At 44.3% G+C, this 11,254-nt stretch overlaps 1 pseudogene; it reads right to left on the bottom strand.

Moving 5' to 3' along the window:
* Positions 1 to 9,208: 9,208 nt before the first annotated feature.
* Positions 9,209 to 10,157, bottom strand: LOC100391513 (large ribosomal subunit protein uL10 pseudogene; annotated as a pseudogene).
* Positions 10,158 to 11,254: the final 1,097 nt, after the last annotated feature.

The raw sequence follows: 11,254 nt of genomic DNA, 5'->3' as shown, positions 1-11,254 counted from the left end.
TCCATGCCCCTCTCTGTACTTCCGCGTTGGATTCTTCTTCCTGCCACTTGTCACTCCCACCTTGCATTGGTCAACTGTTTATTGTCCATATTCCACACGAGAATGTGAAGCAACACAAAGGCAAGACTTAGATTTATTCCATTTATTCACTGCTACATTCCCAGCCCCTAGGACCAGTGCCTGGTGAATAGAACTGTCTTCAACACTCCACATTCTTCTCTCCCCAGTTGAGCACCCATTCAAACAAGGTATGCTCTTATATATAAGCTTATTAAATGCTTAGTACTGTATTTATGACGTCTATGGGGATCTGTTTGGGAGGAGAGTAATCAGTTTGGGAAAATCTCATCCCTGCCTCGTTGTGGTTTAAGTGCCACTCACTAGGAAGTGAAGGTGGGAGCTGGGCTCCACCCCGTTGGGTTAATCATTAAGAAGTTTGTTTTGTTGGAAGAGAGGGAAAGAAAGCAGGAGAGTATAATTAGAGGTGTTAGGGGACTTAGTGTCAAAGATGTTTTTTGGCTGAGCATGGTGGATCATACCTGTAATCCCAGCACTTCAGCAGACCTTGGCTAGGCGGGAGGATCACTTAAGGACGGGAACTGGAGACCAGCCTGGGCAACATACAGAGACCCCTGTCTTCACAAAATTAATAATAAGAATGATAATGGATTTTCTTTAATTAGATGTGTTCATCTGATCCAAGGCTCTGTAAAGGAAGCTGGAGGAAACACTTTTTATTCAGAGCCTTTTGGGAGGAGGAATGAAGGAGGCAGTGTATTCATCCTCAGGTAGACAGGAGATGCAGTCAAGGCATCTTTAATGGAGAAAGGGCTCTGCTGATGGCAGAAGCTTAGTAGCCTTGTAAGGACCCATACACTAGTTGAAAAACCTCAAATCTACTTTTTAATTGTTTTTTCAGATAGGGTCTGGCTCTGTCCCCCAAGCTGGAGTGCAGTGGCTCCATCTTGGTTCACTCCAACCTCCGCCTTTCCGCTTCAGGCTATTCTCCAGCCTCAGCCTCCTGAATAGCTGACATTACAGGCCCCCATCACCACGTTCTACTAATTTTTGTATTTTGTGTAGAGATGGGGTTTTGCCATGTTGGCCAGGCTGGTCTCGAACTCCTGGGCTCAAGCATTCTGCCTGCCTTGCCCTCCCAAAGTGCTGGTGTGAGCTACTGCACCAGGCCTACATTTTCTTACTATAGTAGATTGTCTTTTATACTGAGTTTCTGTCTCTTAGGTGGCAAATTGTGATTAACTAAAGTCTACTTCGAACTTGATGTAGAGACAATATGCTATCTGCAATGTATTTAATGTGTGTGTGTGTGTGTGTGTGTGAGTGTGTGTATGTGTGTGATGGAGTCCCACTCTGTGGCCCAAGCTGGAGTGCAGTGGCACAGTCTTGGCTCACTGCAACCTCTGCCTCCCCGATTCAAGCGATTCTCCTGCCTCAGCCTCTTGAGCAGCTTGGATTACAGGCACGCGCCACCACATCCAGCTAATTTTTATATTTTTGGTAAAGATGGGGTTTCACATATTGACCAGGCTGGTCTCAAACTCCTGACCTCAAGTGATCTGCCCACCTCGGCCTCCCAAAGTGTTGGGATTACAGGCGTGAGCCATCACGCCCTTCCTGTTTTGAGAAATTTTCGAGGTCATTAGAACATCTCTAAAGATTACCCAGATACTACAAATCTAGACAGAGGTATTCCTGCTTACTCTAAACCACATCTCAAAGCAGGACCACCATATTAATGTGCTAATTGTGATCCATGGATGCAAATGCCCGCCTGCATTAGGCCTGTTGTCCCAGCCTAATTATTCACAGCGCCTCCGGTCCTTCAAAAAAGCAGCGGCTGAATTTAGGATTATGTTTCTGCAGCATCTCCGCCCTCTAGTGGCAAAATAGTGTCAGTAGACAAAGTGAAGAAAAGTAGGCTTTTGTGCAATACAGTCAGGAAGCAAAAAGTACCCGCTTCAGAGTGCAAAAGAGCTATCTATTCTCCTAATCACCTGGCGGACATGATGAGATCACTCAACTTGTCGGAACAAAACAAGATGGGGCCCTCACAAATAGTGAGGTTTTTTTGGATTGGTTTTTGTTTTTATTTTTACTTATTGGTGTAGGCCAGGCACGGTGGCTCACACCTGTAATCCCAGCACTTTGGGAGGCCGAGGTGGGCAGATCACCTGAGGTCAGGAGTTCAAGGCCACCCTGGGTCAGGAGTTCAAGGCCAACATGGTGAAACCCCGTCTCTACTGAAAATAGAAAACTGAGTGCGGCATGGTGGTGCACGCCTGTAATCTCAGCTAGTCGGGAGGCTGAGGCAGGAGAATTGCTTGGATCTGGGAGGTGGAGGTTGCTGCGAGCTGAGATCGTGCCGCTGCACTGCAGTCCGGGCAACAGGGAGATTCCGTCTCAAAAATAAAATAAAACAAAAATTACCGAAACCCAAGAGAGGCAAATGAAAAATGAGCACACAAGCATAATTGCTGGTAGTACAAAGAGGAATAGCTTTCGAGGAGGACATTTTGCCATTAGGTTCCAAAATGTGACATGTTAGTACTGTGGACTGTATAATCCCGCCATTGGGAGTTTATGTGAAGAATATGTTTATGCAAGAAGCAAAAGATAGAAATAGGAGACTATTCATAGTTTAAAGGTTAGAATTTGAAAATAACCAGTGCTCCCAAATAAAGAACTGATTAAATAAATACAGCTCATATGGACTATTGTAGATCTACACTTACTGACCATCAATAAATTGTTGAGTAAAAGTAGGAGATAATGCAATTGTATAAATATTAGAATTCCACTTATACAAATGTGGGTCTGTGTGTGCTTATATAGATATGTGCATATGTATACACACGCTGGAAGATGTTTGAAAGAATGGACATTAGAATGTTCACAGTGGCTACACTCTAGATGATTGAATCACAAATAATCATAATCATTTTTTTGTATTTTTTGAATAAATAATTATTGCTTTTATATTTTATTTTATTTATTTTGAGACAGTGTCTTGCTCTGTTGCCTGGGCTGGAGTGCAGTGGCACGATCTCGGTTCACTGCAACCTCCGCCTCCTGGGTTCAAGCAATTCTCCTGCCTTAGCCTCCCAAGTAGCTGGAATTACAGGTGCCTACCACCATGCCCAGCTAATTTTTATATTTTTAGTGGAAACGGGGTTTTGCTATGTTGGCCAGGCTGGTCTCTAACTCCTGACTTCAGGTGATCCACTGGCCTCAGCCGCCCAAAGTGCTAGGATTATAGGCATGAGCCACTGTGTCTGGCCAATTATTCCTTTTATTAAACAATTTCTATATTCAAAATCAAAATAAATCAAAGAAATTGGTTAAAGTATAAAATAAACAAAAGCATCATTTTTTCCACTTAAACAAAAGTCATACTGAAATAATACCCAGCAATTAAAAAGGAGTGAACCACCAATTCATGGCATAACCTCCTAAGTCGCAAAAGTATCACGTTGTTTGATAAAAGCCAGAGCAAAAGAGTACATACTATGCATTTTCATTTACATCTAAGAGGAGAAATGAATCAATATTGACAGTGAGCAGATTGGTGGGTGAGGCCTAGGTAGGAGATTAACTTAAAATACGAGTGTGGAAATTTTAGGGGGAGTGATGGAAATATTCTATATGTTAATTGAAGAGTGGTTCTGTAGATTGTGTGTGTGTGTGTGTGTGTGTGTGTGTGTGTAGACAGGGTCTCACTCTGTTGAAATGCAGTGGTGTGATCACAACTCACTGCAACCTCCCAGGCTTGGGTGATCCTCCTACCTTAGCTTTCCTTGTAGCTGGGACTACAGGCAGATGCTACCATCCCCAGCTACTTTTTCATATTTTTTGTGGAGACAGGGTCACACTATGTTGCCCAGGCTGGTCTGGAACTCCTGGGCTCAAGCAGTTCACCAACCTTGGCTTCCCAAAGTGCTGGGACTACAGGTGTGTGCCCCTGTGCCCAGCCCTGGAGTATATGTTTTAAAAACTTTGTCAAACCCTATCCTTAGGATGGGTCCATCTGATAACACACTAAAGCAAAGCTGCTCACCCACAGGTTGTATCCCTCTAGCTCAAGAAGATAGTGCAGCTCACTTGGAATCCTTGAATTCAAGATGGGAATTTTGGGCAAGGTGGGCCTTGGGCAAACTTGTGAGGTCAGCAAGATTGCCACTTCCCAACTCAGTCCCTCCTCCTCCAACCCCATCCATGACCTTAGGCGATACTTTCATGCTCCCTGATGAAAACTATCCTCAGAGCTTTCACTCGGATACATTTGAAAATTCTTATTATTAGCTTCACGTTTTATACTGCCCAGAGATGTTTGTATGTATATATTTTTTCTTTTTCTTTTTGAGACAGGGTCGGGGTCATGCTGGAGTGCAGTGGTGCAAACAGGGCTCACTTCAGCCTTGACTTCCTGGGCTCAAAAGATCCTCCTGCTTCAGTCTCCTATATAGCTGGGACCACAGGAGCATATCACTGCACTCAGCTAGTTTTTAAATTTTTTTGTAGAAACTGGCTTTCACCACGTTGCCCAGGCTGGTCTCCTATCTCAGCCTCCCAAAGTGCTGGGATTACAGCTGTGAGCCAGCATGCTCAGCTGTATTTTGTTTGTTTGTTTGTTTTGAGACAGAGTCTCCCTCTGCCATCCAGGCTGGTGTACAGTGGTTCAATCTTGGCTCACTGAAAACTCCACCTCCCAGGTTCAAGCGATCCTCCTGTCTCAGTGTCCTGAGTAGTTGAGATTGCAGGCGCCTGCCACCATACCCGGCTACATTTTGTATTTTTAGTAGAAACAGGGTTTCACCATGTGGGCCAGGCTGGTCTCGAACTCTTGACCTCAAGTGATCCACCTGCCTTGGCCTTCCAGAGTGCTGGAATCACAGGCATGAGCTACCGCGTCCGGCCTTTAGTTATATTTTAATTAAAATCTAAATCTGTGGCTAGTGAAAAAGAACCCAAAGAGACAGTGAGAAGGGTCTGTGTGTCAAAGGTCTCTAGGGACGCTTCAGAAATAACTCACTGCTAATGGACAAGCTGTGCCCGACTTGAGGCCCACTGCTTGTCACAATTTCAATGTTCAGATATTTGGAGCTAAAAAGCACCTCACAAATCATCATTCATATGCAAAGTGAGTTACTGAACACCCTTGGAATTCCCTTGTGCTAAGTACGGAGGATACAGAAGAAATAAAACCAGCAGGTCCCAATCCCTGTGGAGCTGACCTAGCTGTCAGGTGTCACCCCTTCCCAGCATTCTGCTCCCTGAAGCCAGTGCCCATGGAAGGCAGATCACTGAGCAGCTATGTCTCTGCATGGTACTTCCAAGCAGCTACTACCAGCAATCGGTGTGGCATCAGTAAGGCTAATCGAATCCACCCTACATTTTACAGCTCAAGAAACTGAAAGTAAAAAGATAAGTGATTACCACTCCCAGGAATGTGTTAGGAGGTGAATAAGGTAAAATATTCTAGGATAAGCCTATGTTTTCAGACAGTTTTCTGTGTAACTGTGGATTATTTTCAAGATCCCTCTTACCTCTGGTTTTTGACCCAAGATATAATTTTTTTTAATTTTTAAATTTTTTTTTAAAGACAGGGTTTCACCATGTAGGTCAGGCTGGTCTTGAACTCCCGACCTCAGGTGATCCGCCCCCCCCCCCCGCCCTTTGGCCTCCAAAGTGCTTGGATTACAGGCGTGAGCCATCATGCCCAGTCAAGATATAATTTTCAAAAATAAAGAATTAAAGTTCATTTTACAAGGATTCTTAGTAAACTCAAGTTTGCAGCATCTGAAATGATATTCTCCAGAAGGGACTTGATAACAAAATAGAATAAAGTTTTTTTTTGTTTTTATTGTTGTTGTTGTTGTTTTTGAGATGGAGTCTCATTATGTTGCCCAGGCTGGAGTGCAGTGGTGCGATCTCAGCTCACTGCAACCTCTGCCACCCAGGTTCAAGTGATTCTGCTGCCTCAGCCCCCCAAGTAGCTGGGATTACAGGAGTGGGCCACACGCCTGGCTAATTTTTTGTATCTTTAATGGAGACGGGGTTTTACCATGTTGGGCAGGATGGTCTTGGACGCCTGTCCTCGTGATCCACCTGCCTTGGCCTCCCAGAGTTCTGGGAATACAGGCGTGAGCCACTGTAAAGTATTTTTTAAAAAAACAAAAAACGAAACAAATAAAACCCAGTGCTCTTTCAAAAGAGACTAAAATGATTTTACCCTATTTGGCTGCATTTAGCCTGTGAAATTACTACTATGATACCTTCTTTTTTATTGTAATAGAATTTCATTTTATTTTAAATCAGATTTAAAATTCATATTCAATAAAGTTCACTTTTTAATGTGTACTGTTTTATGAATTTTCACAAATGGCCATATAGGTGTCACCAGAATTAAGGTATCAGATATGGAAATACCCGATATTCCCACCAGCCCCACAGTTTCCTAATGCCTCCTTATAGTGCCAGAATACAGCATTTTGGAGGTGAACTGAAATTCCAATTGAACTGTCCCACCTGGTAAACCCAGCTTTGCAAAACGAGATGAGAACAAGCCAGCCAGCTTGTTTTTGCCTCCTCTACCCCCCACCCAAATCCCTGTTGATCTTCCCAAGTGTCTCATTGGTCTAAATGATTTTAGCAGGTTACCATTGTTTCTTTGGCTTTGCAAATTTTCTTTTAATTTACATGAAAATTAGATTGAGTTACCATGAGATTTAAAAAGATAGTCCAATTCTAAAACAATACAACATTATTGACTAAGGGAGAAAAAAACCCAGCTTGTGGGTACCTACATCGCATCGGGCTGATAGAATTTGCTTAACTCTTGATGCTTAAAGGCCGGCAGGGAGACGTACTGGCCTGGGGAGGTGGGTGACAGGCAGTAGCAGCCAGACACCTGCTACCTTTCCAAGAATTCTAGGCTCCAGTGAGCAGCCAGATACTCCAAGAGCAATAGCACATTAAATCAGACTGAATACGGGAAGACACAAACATATTTTAACAAATACCATCACCTGCTATAACATTGCCACTGAAGTCACATGGGTGAAGATGCAAATTTTTCTGAAATTTTCATTTCTTTAACGATTGTTTGTTTTAGAAGGCTGTCAGTTGCCAGGGTTCTTTGTAATACTAAATACTGTTCTCTTTCACTGTTGTGAAAAGACTAATTTGATCTTTCGTTTGCAGATGTATGAAGATTGAGATGCTTTGTGCTAACTGGTCAAAACAGTCCCTCCCTATTCTGGCTCTGTTGTGTCTGGTGGCTAGTGAGCACAGGTGCCCTGGAGGGGCTGCTTGTCCAGACCACCTGTGTCTTTTATTTAAATTAGCAGGCCACCTAGAAGTGGTTCATCCTGAGTGATGAGTGAAAATCAAGATAGTTAATGTGACCTGAGTCCTTTTACGGACTTTTCTAAAATGCAAAAAAAAAGAAAAAGAAAAAAAACTCATCATAGTGATTTGATAGCAAATATCAGAATACCTAACTGAAAATGGGTTAAGCAAGGGGAGTTTATCACCTTAGGATAAACACTCCATGGGTAGTGAAGTCCAGGCTTGGTTAACTCAGCAGCTGAGGCTGTCAGCCTTTCACTCTGCCTCTGTCAGTAGAAGGGAAATCACTCGTGATTTCAAGGTGTCAATCACAGTTTCACACACCCAACGAGCCAGGGCAGAAAAGTAGTATTCTTGCCCCCACCCAAGATTCTATTTTCTGTGATGGAGAAGGAACTTTTCCAACTTCAGCATGTGTATGGGAAGTGGCTGTATTATAAGAAGGAAGGGAATGGCTGCCAGGTAGAGACACAAGACTTTATTCTAGAGATTTCACTGGCATTCCCACTAGACCCCTGTGAGGAGCTATGATTGCCCTCCTTTGCAAGTTTGGAAACAGAAGCTCCCAGGATTCCAGTGGTTTATACACAGTTGGTGGGAATGAAAATGAGTTCAGCCACTGTGGAAAGCAGTTTGGAGATATCTCAAAGAATTTGCCATTCAACCTGGTAGTAATTCCATTACTGGCTATATATCCAAAGGAAAACAAATCATTCTACCACGAAGACACCTGCCCTTGTATGTTCATCACAGCACTACTCATAGTAGCAGAGACATGGAATCAATCTAGGTGCCCATCAATGGTGGACGGGATAAAGAAAATGTGGTGGCCGGGCGCAGTGGCTCACACCTGTAATCCCAGCACTTTGGGAGCCTGAGGCAGGTGGATCACGAGGTCAGAGATCGAGACCATCCTGTCCAACATGGTGAAACCCCGTCTCTACTAAAAATACAAAAAATAGCTGGGTGTGGTGCCGTGTGCCTGTAGTCCCAGCTACTCAGGAGGCTGAGACAGGAGAATTGCTTGAACCTGGGAGGCGGAGATTGCAATGAACCAAGATCATACCACTGCACTCCAGCCTGGTGACAGAGTGAGAATCTGTGTCCAAAAAAAAGGAAAAGAAAAGAAGAAAATAAAATGTGGTACATATACACCATGGAATACTACAAAGCCATGAAAAATATGAAATCATGTCCTTTGCAGCAACATGGATGCACCTAGAGACCATTATCCTAAGTGAATTAACACAGAAACAGAAAAACAAATACCAAATGCTCTCATTTGTAAGTGGTAGCTAAACATTCAGTACACATGGAGATAAAGACCGAACAGCAGACGTCTACTAGAGGGACTGCTGGAGAGGGAGGGACTGCTGGAGGGGGAGGGACTGCTGGAGGGGGAGGGACTGCTGGAGGGGGAGGGACTGCTGGAGGGGGAGGGGCTGCTGGAGGGGGAGGGGCTGCTGGAGGGGGAGGGGCTGCTGGAGGGGGAGGGGCTGCTGGAGGGGGAGGGACGTAGTAAGGACTGAAAAACTACCTATTGGTTACCAGGCTCACTACCTTGGTACTAGAATCAGTCATACCCTGAACCTCAGCATCATGCAATATGCCCATGTAACAAACCTGCATGTATACCCGCTGAGTCTAAAATAAAAGGTAAAATAAAAAAAAGTGGAACAACATTCTCCTAATTTAATTTTTTTCATTAAAACAAGATATAATTATTTCACTAATTGGCTGCATATATATATATATATATATATATTCTTTTTTTTTTTAAGTAAGCCTTTATTTCCTTGTTTTGCAAATAAAGCTGGCTGAGTTGGTTGCTTTTTGGTGATTAGTCAGAGAGACGAGATCCCATATTCTTGTCCGACTCCTCCAAATCTTCCTTGGCTTCAACCTTAGCTGGGGCTATAGCAGCAGCAGGAGCAGCAGTGGTGGCAGTGGCCACAGAGGCAGCAGCTGCAAAGGCAGATGGATCAGCCAAGAACAGCTTGACCTTTCCAGCAAGTCAGAAGGTGTAATAAGTCTCCACAGACAAACCAGGACTCATTTGTACCCACTGATGATAGAATAGGGTGCTGATGCAACAGCTGGGTAACCAGTCTGCAGACAGACATGGCAACGTTGCGGACACCCTTCAGGAATCCAGGATGCAGAGCTTCCTCTGTGATGTCAAGCCCTTCAGGGTTATGGCTGCTCTTGTCAGACACCTGCTGGATGTCCAGCCCGAAGGAGAAGGGAGACATGCTGAGCATGTTCAGCAGCATGGCTTCGCTGGCCCCCACTTTGTCTCCAGTCTTGATCAGCTGCACATCACTCAGGATTTCAGTGCTGCCTGGAGATTTTAGTGATGATACCTAAAGCCTGGAAAAAGGACATCTTCTTGAGGCCCAGACCAGTGTTCTGAGCTGGCACAGTAACGCCACATGGGGCAATGGCACCAGCACAGGTGGCACCTGGCACTCTATTGGCTAGCAGCGTGTCCCTGATCTCAGTGAGGTCCTGCTTGGTGAGCGAACACAAGCCCGCATTCCCCTGGATACGGGGCAACAGTTTATCCAGAGCTGGGTTGTTTTCCAGCGGCCCTTGAATGGCCTTGCGCCTCGTGGCTTCTTGCCCATCAGCACCAGGGTCTTCCCTCGGAGGGACATGCGGATCTGTTGCATCTGCTTGGGGCTCATATTGTCTGCTCCCATGATGAAGCATTTCAGATAATCATCCAAAAGTTGGATGATCTTACGGAAGCAGTTGGTCTTCCAGGTCGACCTGTCTTCCCTGGGCATCGCGACAGTGTGTGAAGGATTGCCACATAGGATTTAAAGATGATATCACTTCCACGAGGAGCCTGGCAAGAGAGAAAAAAAGATACTGTTTACAGGCGGCAATAGCTCTCACAGCCTAGCTCCTGATGCTGAGTGTGAAGATTCTAGATATCCCTTTAGTGCTCCAAGAGCTATTGCCACCTGTTATTTAACTGGGATGACAAGAGATGGCGCTGTGAGCGCAATAGAAAGAGAAGACGGTAGGCCTTGAGCCACCCCCCAAATGATCAAAGGCCACCAACATGCAACGCCTGGGATTTTTCCGATTTCCTTTCTCATTCCTTTAAAGGCTTTCTGAAATCCCAAATAAATGCCCATAACAGAGTACATAACTACATTGAGAATTGTTTTCTTCTCATCCTCAGAAGGGACTCAGCTCCCAGGCATACATGACATAAAACTGCAAGGAAGACTGAGCAAACCCTGTGAGTTTCCAGTTTTGCTGGAAAGGGGACTCGCAGGGATTGGGGGTTCTTTGGAAAGCTGTGACTGTCATAAATGAGAACCTGCCCTAAATGACAGAGTTGGGTATGGGCAAGCCAGAGGAAAACAGATGAACCAAAACAAAAAGCAACCAACAGTAATTGGCCCCATACATCGCTGTTGAGCTCTTGGGAGGATCTAAATCTTCTGCTTTCATGCGAGGAGCACATTTGTCTTACTTTGTCCAGCTGTTCACAGAATGTCATTTCACTTTGACCATGGGATCGCTCCATTGAAAACTAAAATCTCACCCAGCCTCAGTCTTTTTATCAGTTTCTCAGTCACATTTTCTTTCTTTCTGCCATGTTAGGACCAGAGACACTCCCTTAAAAAAAAAAAAAAAAAGCAATAACTTTTCTGAGATAGGGTAGAAGGCAAAATGATGAAGGAAGGATGGAGCTAATTTCAGATCTGAGGTGGCGCCAACTCTTTATGGGCTCCATGTGGAATTCATGTGAATTACAATTAGAAGATGTTTACTCACAAGAGGCTCTCCTCCCCCAGGCATATTTTAACTATAATCCTAATTTCCACTTTCACCCTCTTACCCCAGACCAATTAGCAGGTTTATCAAA

Source organism: Callithrix jacchus, chromosome 13, assembly GCF_049354715.1.
Source record: "Callithrix jacchus isolate 240 chromosome 13, calJac240_pri, whole genome shotgun sequence".
Taxonomy (NCBI): domain Eukaryota; kingdom Metazoa; phylum Chordata; class Mammalia; order Primates; family Cebidae; genus Callithrix; species Callithrix jacchus.
The sequence above is the reverse complement of the archived record's forward strand: the minus strand, read 5'-3'. Positions and strand labels throughout refer to the sequence as shown.